A 21,338-nucleotide genomic window follows, 5' to 3' on the forward strand; every position below is an offset into this window, starting at 1 on the left:
TTTCCCCTAATAGTATAAATATCAGTTTAGGTCTCCCCTGAAAAGAGACCACTAGCCTAGTGGGAGTAACCTGGTCAACAAAGGATACATAAATTATAAGTTTTAAATTAAATCTACATCTCTGTAATCAATTCAAAAGTAAAGAAGAAAATAGTATGTACACTGATGATTCTGAACAGTGTTTATGGTAGTTGTGGGAGAGATACAAGTAACGGGACACAGGAATAGCTGTGGGGGGAGGGAGCCCCAGTCCATTACCCTGTGTAAGGGCCCATTTGACCATGATCCAGCTCTGCGAATGTTTATGTCTGTCTGTGTGAGCACACATGTGTGTTGGACCATGCATGTAGTTGTCTGTGTGTTTCTGTCAGTGTGAGCAATTGTATGGGGGCTGTATTGTGGATGATTACATGTGTGCGTGTGTGTGTGTGTGTGTGTGTGTGTGTGTGTGTGTGTGTGTGTGTGTGTGTGTGTGTGTTTGTGTTTGTGTTTGGGTGTGTATGGGGGTGCCCCTGCTATCACAGTGTTAAAGCTGGTAGGGAGAATACTAGCATGTTCAGGTTTGACTTTAGAACAGTGTTTGATTTAGAGACATGGTAATGAGCTGAAAAAGAGACTTTCTCTGTGCAGCTTTAACATGTCTCCGAATCATAGAGTCTCTTTATCACTCTAACTGCCCATCTCATATTGGCCAATATGTATGAGCAGAAAGAATCTCTTTGAATGCTAGCCAATATCACTTAATTTCTTCCAGATTCCCTTATAAGATTTCCAGGAAAAGATGAGAACTTATGTGTGTGGTGGAAAGCTAGAAACATTGTGGAAATGCTTTCTCTGAGCTGGTGCAGAGTAAAAATGTAGTTAAACTAGCAGTGAAGTTCCCTCATCTCTTCTATTTGTAGCAGTAAAGGCCCAGATAACCATTACATTTCATTTGAGTGGAAGAATAGAAAGGAAAAGCAACTACAGGCATTGGACATTATGAAAGGAAATCTGAGGCCTAGTAGTGAGCAACAAAACACAGTCAGGGAACTGGCAGAGAGTGACACTGCTGGTCATGACCCTTCTGCTGTTGGAGCAAATAATGGAAATACTGAATAAGATAGACACTAAACTTGACATCTACAAACATTACACTAAAAAGTGAATCCAGAACATGGAACAGACACTCACCCAACATTCAGATGAGTTGGTAGACAGACACAAGGATGTAAGTCACAGTCATATATACTATTATGGGAAACCAGGCTGGGTTTAAGAAGTCTAAGCTGAAGCTTAAAGATTTGTAGGAAAGAGTAAACAAAAAAAAAATCTTCACCTGATTGATGCAGTGAGAGGGTACAGGGCCCAGATAGAGTGGCCTTATTCTGGTCATTGTCTTCCTAATGGACAGATGTTCCTGAATCATATATACTGATAGAACATGCACATATGATCTTTGTCCCTGGTGCCTTGGCATCCATGAAGTATCATTGGAAACTCATTGTCATATTTGCTACTTATGCCTTAAAGGAGAGGATTTCAGCATTATTTGGAAGCCTAGAAAAATATGTATGTGTGTGTGCGTGTGTGTGTGTGTGTGTGTGTGTGTGTGTGTGTGTGTGTGTGTGTGTAAAATAAAATCATAGGTTCATAGGAGGTTACTAGGCTAGTGGTCCTAGAGCCTTTACAAGCCTAGGCACATTATATGTTCATAGGTTCATAGGTAGGTACTAGGCTATCGGCCCAAGGGCCTATGTAAGCCTAGCCAGCAAGGTTCCATAGCTTACTCCACCCAAGAAAGTTATTTTCCTGTGCCACTGTCAAGCAGAGACACAGAATTGATCCCCGGGATGTATTTCCTATTTCCCATCCACTCATCAAGATTTTTCTTGAAGAGTGCTAAGAAGAACTTTGCTTGACTTAGATGGGTAGCTTGTTGCAGAGTATAGGAAGTCTCTGGGATAGGAATCTATCCCTCCAGCATGTCCTGTTTATTGTGGTGACAAGGTTTAGGTCCCTAGAGCATGTAGCTCAGAGGGATTGGGATTTCTTTAGGTGTAGCATGTCCAACAGCTCTGGGTTTGACATAGCTTTATATGTTAGGCAGAGATCACCACGGAGTAGGCGATATGCTATGGAGTAAAGCTGGAGTTTTTTGAGGTGGTCAGTGTAGGGCATTTGTTTGAGGCCAGTAATCCTCTTTGTGAGGTACTTCTGTGATCTTTCCAGCTGCTGCAGATGTCTTGTGAGGTACATTCCAAAAGGGGCATTGTACTCTATAATGGGTCTAATGAGTGACGAGTAGAGGGGAAAAATGGTACCTCTTTTTTCCTGGATGAGAACCCTTTTATGATGAGGTGTGCCACATAGAAGGACTTCCTGACTACTGTGATGATGTGACTATCAAAGGAGAGACTAAGAGACTAATGTCCACCTGGGTCCCAAGGTCTCTTATCACACATTCGTTGTTAAGTAGATTGCTGTCTATGTGGTAGTTCATGGGTACAGAGTTTTTACCAAAGGGGATGACACTGCACTTTTTGGCATTGAGCTTGAGGCCATGACTCTGACACCAGGCATCTGTCTCAGTGAGACCCTTCTGTAGGAGGTCCACATCATTTGGGGACTTGACTTTGGCTCCTAGTTTGCATTAATCACAAGTATCCTCATTTGTTCTTTTTTGGATAGTTCACAGAGCAAATTTATGAACAGAGAAGATCTGTGATCAACACCGGGTACCCCTGTCCATGAGGGACAAGGGTGCCACCCCAGGGGTGAATTTGCCATCTCCCATCCAATTATCTAGGTTGTGTTTGAATCAGGTTAGTGAGGAGCTGTTTTACATGAATAGAGAGTATATTCCAGAGAAGCAACAGTCTCTGGGAGACATATCTGTCTCCATCATGATCTGTTAATGTCACAAGCTAGGGTTGAGATCTCTAGAGTGAGTGTCTCTTAAGCCATTTGACTTGTGGATGTGCAGCATTTCCTTTAGGGCTGGGTTGGAGATTGCACTATAGGCAAGGCACAAGTCCCCTATCAACAGCCTATAAGATACAGAGTAAAGTGACAAGGCTTTCAGCCTATCCAAGTAGGCCATGGTTTGGAGTTCCTGTATTTTCTTAGTGAGAAACCTCTGAGGTCTCTCCAGCTGCTGCATGTGTCTGTTGAGGTACATGCAAAATGATACATTATACTCTATTAGTAGTCTGATGAAAGTCGAGTACAGTGGAGTTATAGCACCCCTTGACCTGGAGGCTATGTCCTTGCTTATGAGGTGCGCTGCATAGAAGGCTTTCCTTACCATTGTGGAAACTTGGTGGTCAAAGTTAAGATTGCTATCAACCTGTGTTCCCAAGTCTTGCAAAACTGAGTTGGAACTCAGGGGGCTGCTGTCAGTGCTGCAATTTGCAGGGATTTCCATTTTGCCAAAGAGAATAATAATGCATATTTTTGCATTTAGTTTTAGACCATGGCTTTGGCACCAGTCACCACATTTAAAATGTGGAGTAGGACAACAGCATGATGAAGGAATCAACAAGATGAAGGAAAAAAATATTTCATGCTGGTGATGGAACTATGTTTGGCAAAATTTTGCATTTTTATAAATTCTTTAAATTGGAAAATGAGTTAATCCTTTGCATATAGTTTTTTTTTTCAAAAACATTTTTATTTTGTTTTCATTATAAACATACACAAATGTACATATAAAAATACAATAAAACAATAACAAAACTATTTGCAATATTTACATTCATCCATGATAAACAATCATTTTATCCATGAGAAGTTATCAGTATTTGTTCAAAAGGTTTTCCAATTTTCGCCATGCTATTTTTTATGAGTAATGTTATGAGTTCTATAACAAATGGTTTGCAGTTCTTTTCTACAAACAACTTTTGCTAATTTAATAAAATCTTTAAACATCAAATCTTGTTTACTTTTCCAGTTCAAAGTAATAACTTGTCTGGCAATTGTAAGAATTGACCAGAGTAACTGAATCTGAAATTTAGGTGTTACATTATGTATAGGAACACTGAATAGGATTAGCGAGTTAGAAATATGACAATTATCAGACCATAAAGCATTTGCAAAATATCTGAAGTCTTTCTAGTGTTAAACAACATTTCTACATTCAATGAACATGTGAACCCAGTTGGCTTCTAGTAATTCATCACATTTCCAACATTTACTTTTTTGACTATAAGATTTATTTTATGTGGAGTAAAGAAACTCCTGTTTATAAATTTCCATGTATACAATCTCCAATATAATGAAGAAGAGGTACCATATGTAGAATTCAATAACAATTTTTTGGATTCATCAGATATTTGTTCTCCATTAATCTTTACATAGTAATTCCAAAAATCTAAGTCAAACTTTAGAGTGTCTTCTCTTAGTATCTTATAAATAGGTGAGATGCTTAATTTTTTGATTATCTGTCTTTTCAAGACAACTAATAAAAAGCTGAATCAAACTAGGTATAGATTCAGTCTCAAGATTGATACTCTCATTTTGCTTTCTATAAACTGTCATAATGAGTGTATAAACAACCGTCTTGACTATTATCAAAACTACATAAAAGAGAGTTTAGTGGTTTAATACTCTTATTTTCAATAAACTGATGCCAGAATATCAAGTTATTTTCCTTTAATTTTTGCATCGCATTGATGTTGAAAGAATCTAGGCAATCAGGGGAGTATGCTATGGAGAATATAAGAAATAGAAATTGTTTAATGCTGTAATTACAATCAATTCTATTTTTAAAGTTATTAAATATTTGATAAATGCCATAAGAAAAATGATCAATCTTCTTATTAAATAAACAAAATTCATGTAAAAGCCAACAAACTCTACTTATTCCATATTGTTCCTTAAATTGATTTTCTATAGTTCTAACATCAGTTATATGAATCTCGTGTATTGTTTTCCAGCCAGATATATAAATAGGTGTGATCCAGTGTAATATTACATTAATTATAGCTGATTTGGTATAAAGATCTAAGCTAGGGAATGCTATCCCATTACTGTTCCAAGCTCGAATGTGCCATTTATATACAATCCTAGGTTTTAAGGGGTACCATAAAAATTTAAGTAGCCTGGAATCTCATTTCTTAAATAAGTTTTTGGGAGGGAGTAATACTAATGACTGTATATAAAACAAAATTTTACTTAAAATCATCATTTGAATTAAAGACAACTAATAAAAAGCTGAATGAAACTAGGTATAGATTCAGTCTCAAGATTGATACTCTCATTTTGCTTTCTATAAACTGTCATAATGAAAAACGTTTTATTTCATCTTTTGATTAGTTCAGTGATGGTGGCTATTAAATTATTGTAGTTTAGTTTAACAGACTTTTTCCATGTACTCTTTATACTGACACCCAAATATTCTAATACATCATTCTCCCAATTAAACAGGCTATTCTCTCTTATGTTTTTGTTGATATTTTTGTTAATTAGCAGTGTTGTGGATTTATTATGATTAAATTTAAGCCCTGAAATGCTTTCAGGCTTGCTTAAGGTATTTATAACATCATGCAAAGAACCATCAATATCACCCAATGTTAGCAACATATCATCAGCAAATAATTGTATCTTAGGACAATAGTCCTTATTAATTTGAAAGCCTTTTATATTTTGCCTGTTTCTGATATATATAGCAAAAGGTTCCATTAAAAGAGCAAACAATAATGGTGACAAAGGACAACCTTGTCTAGCCCCTTGAGGATTTCTAGTGGTGAGGATAGACATGATCTGATTTTCACATAAGCTTGTGCCCCACTATAAATTTTCATTAATAAGTTGACAAAATCTGAGGAGAATTCAAAACAAATCAGAATTCTTTGTAGATAAGACCAACTAATAGACTCAAAAGCCTTTTCTTTGTCTAGGCTGATAATAGTTACTTTTTGTATTTGCATACTATGTATATTAATGATAGTAATTTAATAATGTTATATTGAACTTTTTTATGAAGACCATTATGTATTAGCTTAGGTAATATTTCCTTTATCCTATTAGCGAATATTATCATGAAAATTTTATAACCAGTGTTTAGTAATGAAATTGGCCTATATGAATCACAAGATTTGGGATCCTTACCTTGTTTTAATATGGGGGAGATAACTGAGTATTTCTATGATGGGGGTGTTACATATTTTTGCTTAGCCATAGTAAAGGCACATGTCATTTTCTTTATTATATATTCAGGAAAAATCTTATATAGTTCAGGAATTATTCCATCCAGTCCTGGAGCTTTATTATCTTTTAAATTTATTATTTGCTCTTTCATTTCTGTTAGTGTTATTTGTTTATTTGGGTGTACATCATATGAGTGAATCGCACAAATTGCGAACGCTCATAATATCGAACATATCAGACCTCAAACTTCCTATTGTGGGGGGCTGCACCCCCCACCCCCAAATATATATTCCAATTCCGAGATTGCACTACAGCGAGGAAAGGGCAACTATCCCATTCTTCACTGTACCACAATCTCAGAAAAAGCACTTCGAGGTCTGGTATGTTTGATATTATGAGCATTCGCAATTTATGCTATTCGCTCATATGATAGAGACCTGTTTATTTAATATGTTATTTTGTTGCATTGACACCTTAGTAGTTATATTTTCTTGAATAAAATTATTTATTACATTATCTGTCTCCAAAAGTGGTGTGTTATTATTTATATCTTTATTGTAGTTTCTCAACACTTCTAATATGCCCGTGAAGTTAGATGTACTCTTAACTGAACCATCACTTTTATATTTAACCTCATTAATAAGATTTTGATTGTTTATTTTTTTTTGGATCTTAATGCTATTTTATGTAGATATTTGGGATTTACTGCATAAGATTGTAATTTCAATTTTTTCAGGTTTATGGCTACCTTATGATTCAGAACTTAGTAATTTTGTTATGTGCTACTTTGTTGTTTGATTTTGCATCCATTTTTATCTTGTCTATTTTTTTATAAGTCTAAAAGTTCTTTGTCCCACTCTCTCCTTTTTTTAAGGTACCAAGATTTTATTCTACCATATATATATATATATATATATATATATATATATATATATATATATATATAAACTTTAAAGGTGTACCATAGTATAGTATCAGTCACTTCACTATTATCATTTGTTTCCATAAACATGTCTATTTCTTTCATTATCCATTCACTAAAGTCATTTAACTTAGTTATGTAAGCAGGAATTATCTGTAGAAATCTTAAATCATCTGTATGTGTAGTTAATGTAAAATTTATAGCATTAGGGTCCATAAGTGGACAAGTCATTACTGGTACATCACTTATTTTAGAGTATATATTATTTGATACAACGACCTTGTCAATGTTTGTTTGTGTACCAAAGCAATATGAATAATGAGCACAGAATAAGGAATAATGTTCTCTTAGACCATGTATATCTTTAAGGTTAATCTGGTTTGTATTCTTGGTTTGAGATGTTAGTTTTATTTTACCATTTTTAGAAGTATCATTGCCTGATAATAGGTAGTTAAAATTACCTGTTGCTATAATTTCCCCTTTTGCATTTAAAGTAATTGGGTCCAGATATTTGTCAACATATTTAGTACTCAGTTCTGGTATCCAGTATGTATTAATCAAAGTATAATACTTCCTATTGATTTCCAAAATAACCATGCTTAGCATCCCATCTTTATCTGAAATTGTATCTATAATTCTTGGCATAGTGTAAGTATTTTTTCATAGAATAACAGTGCCTCTTCTCTTAGTCTTAAAACATGAATCATCCAAAATGGTATAGCCATTGAATGAGTATTTTTGTAGACCTTTTTTTTTTTTTAATAGATGGGTTTCCTGTAAAAAGATGATCTGGGCTTTATGCATTTTGATATATTTAAGCAAACCAGCTCTTTTGACATTACTGTTCAAACCATTAATATTTAATGATAAACATTTATAAGCCATTGACTATAATGTGTATGTTATTACTAACTGAAATACCTTTCTTCTGTCTTGACTTGAAATCTACTGAAAACTTTTGTATTATGGATGCATAACCTGTATTAAGCACTACTTTAAAAAACCCTAAACTATTTATAAACACATACATGAAACATAAAGTTTCTGGTTTAGTTAAAAACTTAACTAAACCATCCAGCCACCACCTCTCCAATACTAAATGACACAAATTATCCATCTCTGCTTATAATATAGTATAAAAACAAAAAAGAAAAGCATTATGAAAGCAACTAAAGAAATCTGAATCCATGAAATATACATTAGAATGAGAGTGTCTTAATATATCTGAAGCTATATGAATATATCATGTGATATTAGCACCTCTAATACATAGATATGCCAGAAATACACACCAGATCAAAATATGCATAAACATTAGAAGCTGAAGGTTGAGAAGATTGTCATCATTTCCAAGACTTTTCAAGAAATATTAGATAATTTAACCATTTTGTCAGTCATCTGTCTAACATTTTTCATGTAAGGATCTGTTGAATATATATATATATATATATATATATATATATATATATATATATATATATATATAAACACTTATTACAACATAACTATTATATTTTGCAATTATAGACATATTACTCATATGTATTAACAATATCTGTGTTGACGTCTTTCATTAAGAAGGGGGGGAGAAAAGAAAAAAAAAGGGGGCCTCACAACCCTCTGTTTAGTTACTAAAGATTTAGTTATATGACATAAGTCTGATGCTAATATGCATAATGAGTTTTCTAATGCAGCTCCTAGTTCACTTGATGTCATTTAGTTACTGATAGTGTCATTGATTCTGCAGAATGTATGCATCTATAAGAGAACATAGGCATTTTCAAAGGAGTTAAACACTTTTATCAGCACTAATTATTTACCATTTAAAGTATCTAGTGAAGAATAACAGAATTTCAAGAGAAAAGAATTCTAAGTACAACTATTTAACAAGTTCAAAAGGTCAAATGATGTAATCACTGTTGTTTCTTCCAGCTGCAGCTTCATAAACATGTTAAAAAGTATCTAAATAGGTTCAAGCACAACAGAAGTTGTCTCTAGTGAAGAAAAAAGCATTTTCAGCGGGGAATTCAGATCTTGATGTACTGTATTAATGTTTACATGTATTTAAACAAAGAGTCTAAAACATCTAGTTAGAAACATTAACCAGAAACACCTTGTTACCCCACCACTGACCCAATAGAAAAAAAAAACACTTTGGTATTAAGTCAAACTATACTATTACTGAATAATTAGAAGACATATATCATTTGTAGTTATTTAAAAGTGAAAGCATGTAAAGTACTTATAATGGGGAAAAGAGAAAAAAGGAACATTGCTAACAAAAAAGAATAGGAAGAAAGACGAAAGAGACAGAGAATGTTATTTAAATACTTAGTACTATATGTAATTAGAAGTAGATATAGAAAGGAAAATTGAAAGTTAATAATAAAAATGATTCGCATTACCTTACAGCATAGAGACTTTCCAGAATCAAATATATTATGATTCATAGAACAAAGCATTTAAACTTACAAGGACTTTATTCATTTGTCCTTTAGTTTCTTAGTTTTGTTTGCTCCTTCCTTCACAGATCATCTAATTTTTGTTGTCTGTCTCTTCAAACTCTGGGATGACCACTCCATTTCTTCTATGTCCGGCAGTATTTTCTTCTGTTGGATAAATTCTACTGCTTCTTGTAGGGAATCAAAGATCTTCACTCCTTCTGGCAAGGTGATTTTTATTCTTGCAGGAAAAAGAATTTGAGATTTAATATTGGCTTTTTTCAACTATTTAATTAGAGGAACACACTCTTTTCTTCTGGATATGACTGTAGAGATGTAGTTATTGTCAAAATGAATAACTTTTTCACCCATCTTGATAGGGGAATTAGTCCAAGCTGATTTCAGCACTAAGTCCTTGTCTTGCGAGGAAATAAATCTAACTATTATAGACCTAGGGTTAGATGAACTCAGAGATGAAGCTGGATTTGCCAGGGACTGAAGAGCCCTCTACATTCCAAAAGAGAGGGATTCAGGCATGTTTAGTGCTGATGAAAACTACTTATTGAGGAACTGAATCATTTTAGCACCCTCTTCTTTCTTAGGAATTCCATATATTCTTATGTTATTCCTCCTTTATCTACTTTCAAGGTCTTCCAGTTTCTCAGTCAGCCTGGTGTTTTGTTTCAGAAGAAATTCATTGTGATGTTCATTTTCTGTCACTCTAGTATCTAGTTCAGTTACTGTTTCCTCTAAGGCAAGAATCTGTTCAGATTGTTTTTTACTATTCCATTTAGAAGTTCCAGTTGTTTACTGCATTCTTGTTTGATAATATACATTTTTCTTTTGAATTTGTCCATTTTTAGTAACAGTTCTTGGATGTTTGTTATTGTAACATGTAGTTTTTTCTTCACTACACTCTCCTGGTGTGAGTTCTTTGAGATCTCCAGTAGACAACTTCTTGACAGGAATAATTTAAAAATTCTCTTGACTATGTATTTTTAGAAAATAATAAAGAGTCTATGTTAATCTAACTTTTAGTATACGTTTAGTTAGATTTTTCTAATAATTAAAGTATATTTCCTGTCAGGATATTAAAATCTAAGCAGAGCTATGGATTTCTGCTGCTATCAGACTGGCTTTGTGGCCACGCCCCCTTTGCATATAGTTTTGTATACTATCTTAAAACAAATGGGAGATATGCTGTTAAGTGGCAAATCCAATTGCAAGATGTTCTAGGTAACTGGTTAAGTGCAAATCCCTAGCATGTATTGATTGCCCTTAGGAGAAGCACTGGATTCTGCCTGAATACAGACACAGGAGAATTCCTCTTTCCTGTACTGTTTGACACCATCTTGTGGAGAAATCTTAAATACCCTGAAAGATGGTGCTAAACTGATGCTATGTCTAACTTTGTGGATCGAGTTTAATGAGGGGGCAGGTTTTACTGCACCAATGTAATCAGTAGATCTGAGTAGGCCACTAGGTGTACAGACATACATAGATTGTTTTTTTTCTCAATTAAATAAGTTATAATTTATCACAATGTTTAGCAAGCTTTCCTTCTGTCTGGAATACTATTGGGCTATTGGGGAACATTAAAATATCAACCTGATCTGGAACTGGCGGTATCTCAAGATAACTTACAGTATAGGATAGCAGTAAAGGTTGGAATAGAATGGTTGCTATTACAATGGAAAATACAGAGCTGGGAAAAAGATAGAATAGGGTTTGCATTTCTTATATGGAAAGTGAAAAAGAAGCTTAAAGAAGCTTGGGAGAGATGCTGAGTATTCGAGAGAGGCAAGTGCCTGAGTAATATAACCTAAGTGAAGCTGAAGATCATTCAGTCTTGCCTCAAGGCTCAGTGGGAAATATCAGCTATTAGTGACAGATTAGAGTGTTGTCCTGGAAAATTAATGGGTTGGGAAACCCAGTGAAAAGAGGCAAGAATTTAAGATTTATCAAGAAGAAGAATGTGCAAGTAGTGCTGTTACAGGAAATGTATGTGAGCAGCAGGTCTTGGTTGGTCTGCCAGTATCTACAGAGGAAGAAAATAGGACAGTGATTTATGTTGCAAAAGAACTGAAGGGCAGGTCTGGAGACTCCCTCATTTATATGGGGTTGGAGGGGTTATGGCAGTTACCGGAAAAGTTGAGGGTAGGACAATTGCAATAATAAACCTATACAGACCACCACATTCTGGCATGAAATTATTTAATGAAATGATGCTGGCATTACTGGGATGACAGGAGGAGATTATTTTATAAGATGGAGACTTCAAGTTTATACATTAGTGAGGAATGTAAAATATCAGATTATTGTGTGGGTTTGGTGAGCTTGTTGGAATTGGAGAACATAATCTTTAGGACTGGAAAGTTAAAACATATATTTTGCTCAAAATTCTGCATTACAAACTCAGAGATCAATAAACCTTATATAACAAGGGATGACAGATACCTCATAGACCAGCTGGTGAAATAATCCATACTAATCTCAGATTGCACACCATTTATTTTGAGATTGAGGGTGAGCGACATAGTAAAATTAGGGTACAGCAGGATAGATTTGTGGATTGGGAAGAGTTTAAACATTGAAAGTATACCTGTTTAATTACATTAGAAGGAGGAGGCAGTCTGACATTCTCGCATGAGAAGAATGGAAAGTTTGACTTAAGATGAAGCAGATTCAGAGGGTGAGAGGGATATTAGTAGAAAGAAATGCGTTTTTCACAACAAGAAGTGTTCTATTTTTAGAAAAAGATTTGGAGTTTAAGAAAAAGTGATACAAAAGGTGTTTTTAGGAACTCCTCAAGAGCAGAATTATCCAGATGAGAGTGTCGAGGTAGATTTCCTGGATAACAGGAATAATATAGAAACAGACAGGATCCTAGTAAAATGAGTGATACTTTTAAAAATACTTTGCCCATTAGTATGGTAAATATACTCTGAGGATAAGTTCACACAGACCAATACCAATTCTGAGCTGAGACTGTAAGATCTTGAAGGTATTGCATATGTTCAGGCTGGCACCAACTGCAAGTGGATTACTACACGAGGCTCAGTATGTGTCTGCTTCATCCATGTAAAGTTGCTAATACAATTCCGGCCTTACTGTTGGCTCAGGAAGTGCAGTGCTTAGGGAAAGCCACTACTGCTGTTCAGCCTGGTTGCAGAAAAGGCATCTGATAGAGAGAGGTGACCTTATTTATTTAAAACATTGAAGATATTGACTTCCTATAGGGCTTTGTAAAACTTCTAAAAATACTTATGCAGGAAGTAACATTAAAATGAATACAGATTTATCAAGTATGTTAGCACTGATCAAAGGAATTCAGCAAAGGTGTTTGCACTCTTCCATCCTATTTGCTCTGTATTTATAACCACTGCCAATCACTATAAGGATGTTGAAAATAGAAGCATATTGGTTAAAAGGGAGGAATTTAATATTGTACTATACAGATAATTTACCGTTATATTTAAGAAACTCATGAAGGTACTTAGAAGCCCCTTCTGCATTATGGGTACAACATGGTGGCATGGCAAGGTGTAAAATCAACATTTATTATACTCCCTTTATGATACTTAAAGAGGAGTTCTATAAGATAGTTAAAGACCAAATATCTAGGAATTTATATGATTTCTACACTGAATATGGTAGGGAAACTGACATATGAAAAAAAAAAAAAGAAAATTGTAACAACTGGTTATAGAAGTGGAGATTGTTGGAACTGTAACTAGACCAATTGATTTGATCAATGCAAATGATTATTCTTCCTTTAATATTTTCATATTGTCCTGTTAAATTTAGTACAATTATTTTCTCATAATATGAAGACTAGAATCCTGACTTTTATGTAGAATTAGGCTTGAGGGTGTTTGCCGTTACCAAAACAATGAGGTGGACCTTTTGTCACAAACCTTCCCTTTTCGAAAGTAATACCATAATATGGTGATGTACACAAAATTCATAATCACCTAAGATGAACCTTTATAAACAGTGACCTAAAAAAACTTGTTAAGAAATTAAAAACAAGCTAAAAACTTATGAAGCTATCTTGTTTAAAAAACTTGTAAAGATCTCTTGTTTAAAAAAGTTGAAGGGAAACCTTATCATTCATATCAGGGGTACTCTGTGCATTTAGCCTGATCTGCTAAATGGCTTCCCTTTCCTCCAACTTGTTTCTCAAATCTACCCCTCTCAGGTCCACCCGGATCTGTTCTAAAATTGCAAAATAAAAAATTACAAACTGTGGACAGTTCAAAGAGTGCCTGTATAAAGTATTGTTGTCATTGTGCATTTTAATGTGGTAAAGATGTTCATAAATTCTTTTCCTAAGGCACCTTTCAGTTTTACGAACATAAAATGCTGAACAACTACCACACAAAGCCAGGTAGACCACATTTTTGGCAGTTCCCCCTAACAAACAACACTACTGATTTTAATTAATTTTATAATGTTATACCCTTAGTTCCTAAAATGTTAGGACATTGAGGACATGCTCCACATTTTTTGTTCCTTTGGAATTTACCATCACTATCCTTTACTTTCTACTTCTTCAGATTTTACTTTCAGATTAGGGCCTGTCTTAAACATAAATAATGTGTCATCACCAACTATATGGTGAAGCTGCAGGTTACCACTTTTGATATTCCAGTTCCTACCCACCATATCTTTAATGGCCCATGAAAAATGGCCACATTGGATTACTAGGACTTTCTCAAAGTTATCATTAATATGTTATTCCTTTAATTTTAAAAGGCTTATTTATGATTTTTTTGGCCCCAGCTAAAGCCATCTGTAGTCTTTATAACTTGGAAAAGTATTCAATAGAAATGTAAAGTGAGAAGGATCAATTATTTGGTGTATAGAGATTGGCAGAATGTATTTTAAGTTACCAATGGAATGATAGGGTAGGAGAAATACATCTATATGGATGATTTTTTAAAACAAGAAGTATCTTCATTAAATTAAATTAACACTTATGACATAGGCAATCATTCATTTATATAAATGAAAGCAAACCGTGTTGACATAATTTTAGTTGCAGATATTATACATCACTTGTAATCTATCCAGTCACTGTCAAACATTACATAGCTCATTCACACCCTGCCTTCTTTTAAACCTCATTCCTCCTCTGCATGTATTGCCCTCACAATTCCCATTTCTTCTATGCAATTTGGTCATATACATTAATGATTTTTATCAGAAGTTAGGCAGGACAGTTGTCAATCAAACTTATTAGTGAGTTAGACAAGACATTGCATGAAATGTTAAAGAAAAAAGGAAAATTAAGGAATGGTGGTCAAATTTCCAAGTAAGAAATTAAAAAGAGGCATAGACTAGAAATGGATTTATTTGGTTCTTAGGTATACCACTACATTATTTACATTCCTGTTTTCACTGGGAAGTGCCTCTACCAGTATTGCTTCATTCCGAGTAGCTGCAGTTTATGTCCCTGAACTCTCTGGACTGGTGGTAGAGGTGTGGGAATGCATGCTTAATACTTAGCTAGATATATTCTGGGATTGCCCAAAACAAAACAAAAATTCTTTGGCCTTTTCATAAAACTGAAAGAGGAAGTATGTCCATTAAAGGGAAGATTTTTCTCTATTAACACTTTTTTTCAGGTACCTGAGGCTTGAGAATGGAGTGAGCATGAGAGGACACTGTTAGGGAAAATGTTACTACAGTCAAAAAATCATGAGAAGTTAGTACAGGGACTATCCCTCCAGAACTGAGGAACTATATCAGTTATTGACAGATTTGGTGAGAACTGAAGGATCTTTATTAAGGGGAGAAAGGAAGGCAATAGTAACTATTCATATGATGGCCTTGGCAGAATGAGCAGGAGGGACAAAGTGGGTAGTAAAGAGCAAGATGATCCTATTTGTATTGGGGAAATTAGACGCTGACTTATGGTAGGATCCCCTTCACTGAACATGCCCCAGGAAGATAGTAAAGAGAACAATAAGATTATAAGTAAGGATATTGATAATTCAAAGCAAATAATAGTAAATTGCAGATACTCAGGGTGAACAGTAGGTTTATCAAGTCAATTTTGGAAAAAGTCAAATATTCAGGCTAAACCTCTACTCCTTCATCATCTTCCACTCTCCTTCCAACCTCCTATATCAACCAATCAAGGGAAATTATAGACCTGATCTTGTTACAGTGGTTGTATGACACGGTAATGTTTCATCTTACTTTGACTCTACTTATGATCCATTATGTCTGGAGATACTACTGTATTGTGGACAGCTTATTTGCCAAAATGAGGGTCAAGCAGCCTCAGTGCTGTTGATGCAGTTTGATGCATTAATAACAGCTGTTCTCTGTGGTCATTCTAAAAATATATCTCTGTTCCTCTCTGTTTTTGTCTTACGACCACTGGATGGATTTAAAAATGTCTGCCTTTTGGGCAATGTGTCCACTACACATTCATGTATTTTCCTCTAAAGTTTAAACATATCTACATGCTATAATTGTACAACACACCTCCTTCCTCTTTGCCTAACTGTACAGTTTGCTTAATTGCTTGCAGTATGATCTCATAGGTTCATTGTCATTTAGTAAAAAATATGTTTTCTGATGTGGGGCCCAGAACTAGAAAATGGCCCCCATATGAAATTCCATATTCTGAGCATTCCTTTATACATATCCCATTGGCTCACATGAGTCTTTTTCATGTGATCATGTACATGGGCACCACTGTTTTCACTATTTCCTAAATGTCTATATCATGCCCAAGAACTCTTTTAAAAGGTGTTTTTTTCTTTTCTTGATGTTGCTTTCACTGCATCTGGCAGTCCTTCTGAGCTTATGTCATACAAAAACTCAAAAGGGCTAAACCTAACGGAAGTTTGGGGTACTTCTCAGACTTATGCTAGGTAGATCAATAATTGGGCCTTGTCTTTTTCTCTTTTTCAGTTACTTTTTCAATATCAATTTTAAGATTCAGTTCAACCATTTGATTAATCCATTCATTTGAGGATGATACACTGAAATCCTCAATTGTTTACCCTATACACTCTGGCATAGGTATTCCATAACTTTCAAAATGAAGGGTATTCCATGGTCTGTCAGTATTTCATCAGGATTTCCTACCCATAAAGCAGCAATACTAGGTCCTCGGTGATTGCTCTGGAATTAGATTTCCTGAAGGGAATAATTTAGTCAACTGGGTGGTATAGCCAAGCACCACCAGTATATACTGGTGTCTGCTGTTGGACCTGAACTCTAAACTCATGATGTTGGCAGCTAGCCTCTCAAAAAGATATTTGATAATGGTCATACGAATAAATATTTTGTGAAAGCCTGGGTTAAGGGCAATCCATGGATACCCGGGACACCCAACACAGAAGTTTTCAACTAATTTATTTTATACTAGTTTTCTGGGAAAGCTATTAGGCTAGCTGCAAACAGTGCCAAAGCAAATTACTTCAAAAAAGCAAGGATTTCTTTCAAAGAACCCAAATCAGTGTTGGAAAAATCAAATAACTTACAGGTCAAGCGTCAACTCCTTGAACATCCTCCACTCTCCATCCTACCTCCTGTATCAACACTATCAACAATTTTGCTACCAATTATAAATTCCATATAATCAACCTTGTAAAGAACAACACTGATAAACTCCCAAAGTCAGCTATAACTAACCAGTCTTCTAAGAACATCTCCACACCACAGCTATACTGTATGCTTTACTCATACCTTCCCCTTCTCTGCTATAACAGTAAAATAAGCTAAGAGTTTTCTCATAAAACAAAGTAGGTACCAAATTTAGCAACGTTCATCCTATCTTCCTTAAACTTGCAGAAGAAAAAAATCACTACGCCATTCACACATATCTTTGACATGTTTTTATCAACTTAATCTGTTACTCCACAATTTAAACTTTCAGTCATTACTCACCTACCCCAAACTTCATCCCCTAATTTAATGAATGATTACAGATCTATCTCATATCTATGCCTCATTAAAATCATTTTTTGTGAAACTACTATATAAACAACTTGTTAAATACATTAGTAGCTATGGCTTAGTCCATGATCCAAAATGTGATTTCTGTAATACTTGTAGCACTACCACAGCTCTTCTTATGGCCACTGAGAGCATTTACAACAATATCTAATTTCTGGTGTCTTCAATGATTTGGCTAGGTCCTTTGAAACAGTTAATCATGACCTCATATGCAGCAAGCTAACAAGACTTAATGTTGGAGACAAAACTGGTTTTTGGTTCTTAATTTACTCAAAGAATAGATCCTTTCAGGTGTTTGCTAGTAACTCCCTCTCCAGTACTAGTACATTCTGTACTGGAGTTCCTCCAGCATTGGTTCTGGGCCCTCCGCCCCTCTCCATTCATAAACAACCTTATACTACACCTTACTAGTTTTATATTAATCAGTTATACAGATGACATCCTCCTTATAAAAAGAGGTAAAAGAACAGACAATTTTATGCTCAACTTCTGAGAGACTTCCTTGGCTGCAAACATCTGCATTAGAAGCTGAAGTTAAGTGAAATTTGCAATAGTGTATTTTAGTAGTCTAAGTACTGACTTGCAGTTTTAAAAGTACTGCATTTTAATTTTTTCTGTTTCCTAATTGTGTGTATTATTGAACAGTGTGCTGTGTGCCTCTCTGCTATAAGAGGGGGTTGGTGGTATTATCACTTCTTTGTTATCTGATATTTAATAACCTAGAGGGATTCCTCTGTACTTTAAGTGCTAGCCATAAAGTTTGAGAAATCATTTTATGCTCTACTTCTGAGAGACTTGCTTGGCTACAAATATCTGTATTAGAAGCTGAAGTTAAGTGAAACTTGCAGTAGTTTATTTTAGTCTTCTGTTAAGTACAAGCTTGCAGTTTTAAAAGTACTTTATTTTCATTTTTTTCTGTTTCCTAATTGTGTGTTTCATTGAACAGTGTGCTGTGTGTCTCTCTGCAGTTAGTTCCCCACCCACACTTTCTGTTCTTGTGTTGGTATTAGTGTTGGTGGCTCTGGAAATGCTCGCCCCTCCTGTAAGTCTGTATTAGAACACTCCTCCTGGGTCCATCTCATTTGCTCACTTAACTGAGTACAGTGAGATCATTTTCTGAGTCTAGTGTTCACTCTACTTAATACAGAGAGAAGATTTGAGAAGGCCAACCCACTTAGGTTCTTCCTTCCTCTCTCCTTGCACTTAAAAATATGTGCACTTTATTCATCTGCTTTTACTGTATTTGTACTTCCTCCTATTTTATTTTGCTTTTCTTAAAAGTACTCAATTTTATTTATTCTGCTGCATTTATTACTGCTTGGTACTAGTCTGATTAAATTGCAACTCTTATTCTAAGTCTTTTGGTTTAAGCACTTGGGCTTCATACCGGCTGTTTTGCATTAAGAAGGTTTGTGGTCTGCACTGTTATGGCAGTTCAGGTAGCTTACATCCTTCTAAGCTGGGAATTGCTGATTGAAGGCCCAGTGTCTGCTATTCTAAAAGTGTATTAGATCTGGCTTAAGCACTTGGGCTTCAGGCCAGTTATTTTACATTAAGAGGGTTTGTGGTTTGCACTCTTGTGGGAGGAGAGGTTGGATTCTGCCCTTCTGAGCTGGGCATTTGTGATCACAGGCTTATTGTGCCTGCTTATTTGAACTGTTTATTTCTGAAACTGGTGCATCTTGTTGCTGTAGCTAGCTTTGTTTGTATAACTTGAGAACTGATACAGGCCATCTTTTTTGGAGAAGGTTCCCCTGCACCCTAGTAGCAGGAGTGTGCAGTTAGAACTTGTCTGATTGAAGACTGCTGGAATAGGGCTCAGTTTTGAGCTTTTTTCTGGTTAATTGGGTTACTTGTTTAAATCAGTTTGTTCGTTTTCTGTTGTTTTATATATATATATATATATATATATATATATATATATATATATATATATATATATATATATATATAATTGCACTTTATTCATCTGCTTTTACTGTATTTGTGTTTCTTCCTACTTTATTACTAGGGGCATTGACTACAACTCTGATCTACGATATATAACAATAAGTATCCTTTTCTGTGCATTTAAAGTGTTTTTTTATTGTATCTGCTTTATTTTCTGGAAAAAAAAAAATATATATATATATATATATATATATATATATATATATATATATATATATATATATATATATATATATATATACTTGTTTCCCACCTTTCTAAACTAGTATAGTCCAGTTTTTAGGTTATTGCTGAATTAAGGGCTGTGTTTCACGTTTCTGTGTTTGCCCATACCTTACTTAGATAGAAGAAAGTTTCTCTGTTCACCTGCGAGAGAGGGGAACTTTGAACAGCCTATCGGTCCCTGGATGAGTGGTTTCAGCCAGAAATTAGTAGTTTATTGGCAATTTCAGCTAATTTCTATCACTTTCATTTCCCTGCTATAAATACCACATTTACCTGGTTTTGCATGCCGGGCAGACCCGGTTAACTAGGGTAAAACTATTCCTGGCTCTACAAAGTCTCCTCTTCAATTTTTCTCTTGGAACTAGACAAACTTTCAACTTAAGAACTCAAGCCATTCATTTCTCAGCCCGGCACTTGCTCAAAACTTATAGCAAGCACTTATAAACCCTAGCACTAGACCCTCCTGTACTGTACAGAAAGACAAGGCTCTCTATTCGACCTTACCAGCCATCCAGTAAAACAGTTCACTGTACCTATCCAAGCATGTCCAAAGGGCAGTTTCAGGTGTACTCTCCAGTCCAACTGGTGAATCTGGGCATTTTGAGGCAATGTTACAACTGCCTCATGTACACAGACAACCCTCTCCTCCTACCACCAAACACTAATACATGCAAGAGATGTAATTATACAGCCAAACTGGAGGCTAAGTACTCTCAACCCAAGACTGGATCAGGCAGTCAAAAGGAGAAGGGAAATATCATCACACCACCAGTCTCACATAGAACCATTAAACCAGCACTGGCAAAACACACAAAAATACATGAATACATACTCAGAGGCTCTAAATAAAAATCTGCAAAACCAACAGAGACCTCCAAATCATACATCCAAGCAATCTCCACCTCCAACACAAACCGTGAAACACATACTTCACAAAACCAGTGTGCCATGCAATCACAGCCCTTAAGGCAAAATAACATACCCAACATACTAGTAATAGGTGACTCTATAGTCAGGCACACTGACGTCCCACTCACTAGGCTGAATAAGGAGAAGGTTATTTTTAGCTGCCTGTTGGGTGCCAGGATCTGCCTCATAACACAAGCACTCAGGTCACTCCAGAACAAGTACAAATATGACTCTGTCATTGTCCATGTTGGTGTGAATGACCGGAGCCATACCTCCCTGGACTAGATGAAAAGAGATATGGAGGAGCTCTCTTATCATGTAGCTTAGGCTGGTATGATCCTGACCCTGAGTAGCATCCTGCCCTCACGAAGAATGATACCACGGTATAAAGAAAAAATTCTCGATTTCAACAATTGGCTAAGTTTCTGGTGTCATTCAAAGGGGATCCAGTATCTGTCCACCTGGGATGACATGCTTGACAAGCCACACTGCTTCACTAGAAATGGCTTGCACCTGTCACCTTTAGGCTTTCGAATACTGGCCAAGGCTCTTGCCACCCCCATAGTGCCTTTTTTAGGCAAGGCTTGAAAGACAAAACCACCATCATAAATAGCACAAGTAACAAAAAACTGAGGGTAATGCTACTCAATGCCAGAAGTCTAAACCTCAAAATGCATGCACTTGAGGAACTCCTCAGTATGGAGAAAATTGATATATGTGCAGTAACAGAAACCTGGTTTAAGGCTCCAAAGAGCACCCCAATACTACCAGGCTACAACTCA

This window comes from Protopterus annectens, chromosome 10.part0 (genome assembly GCF_019279795.1).
Source record: "Protopterus annectens isolate FY-2018-M chromosome 10.part0, PAN1.0, whole genome shotgun sequence".
In the NCBI taxonomy this organism is placed as follows: Eukaryota; Metazoa; Chordata; order Ceratodontiformes; family Protopteridae; genus Protopterus; species Protopterus annectens.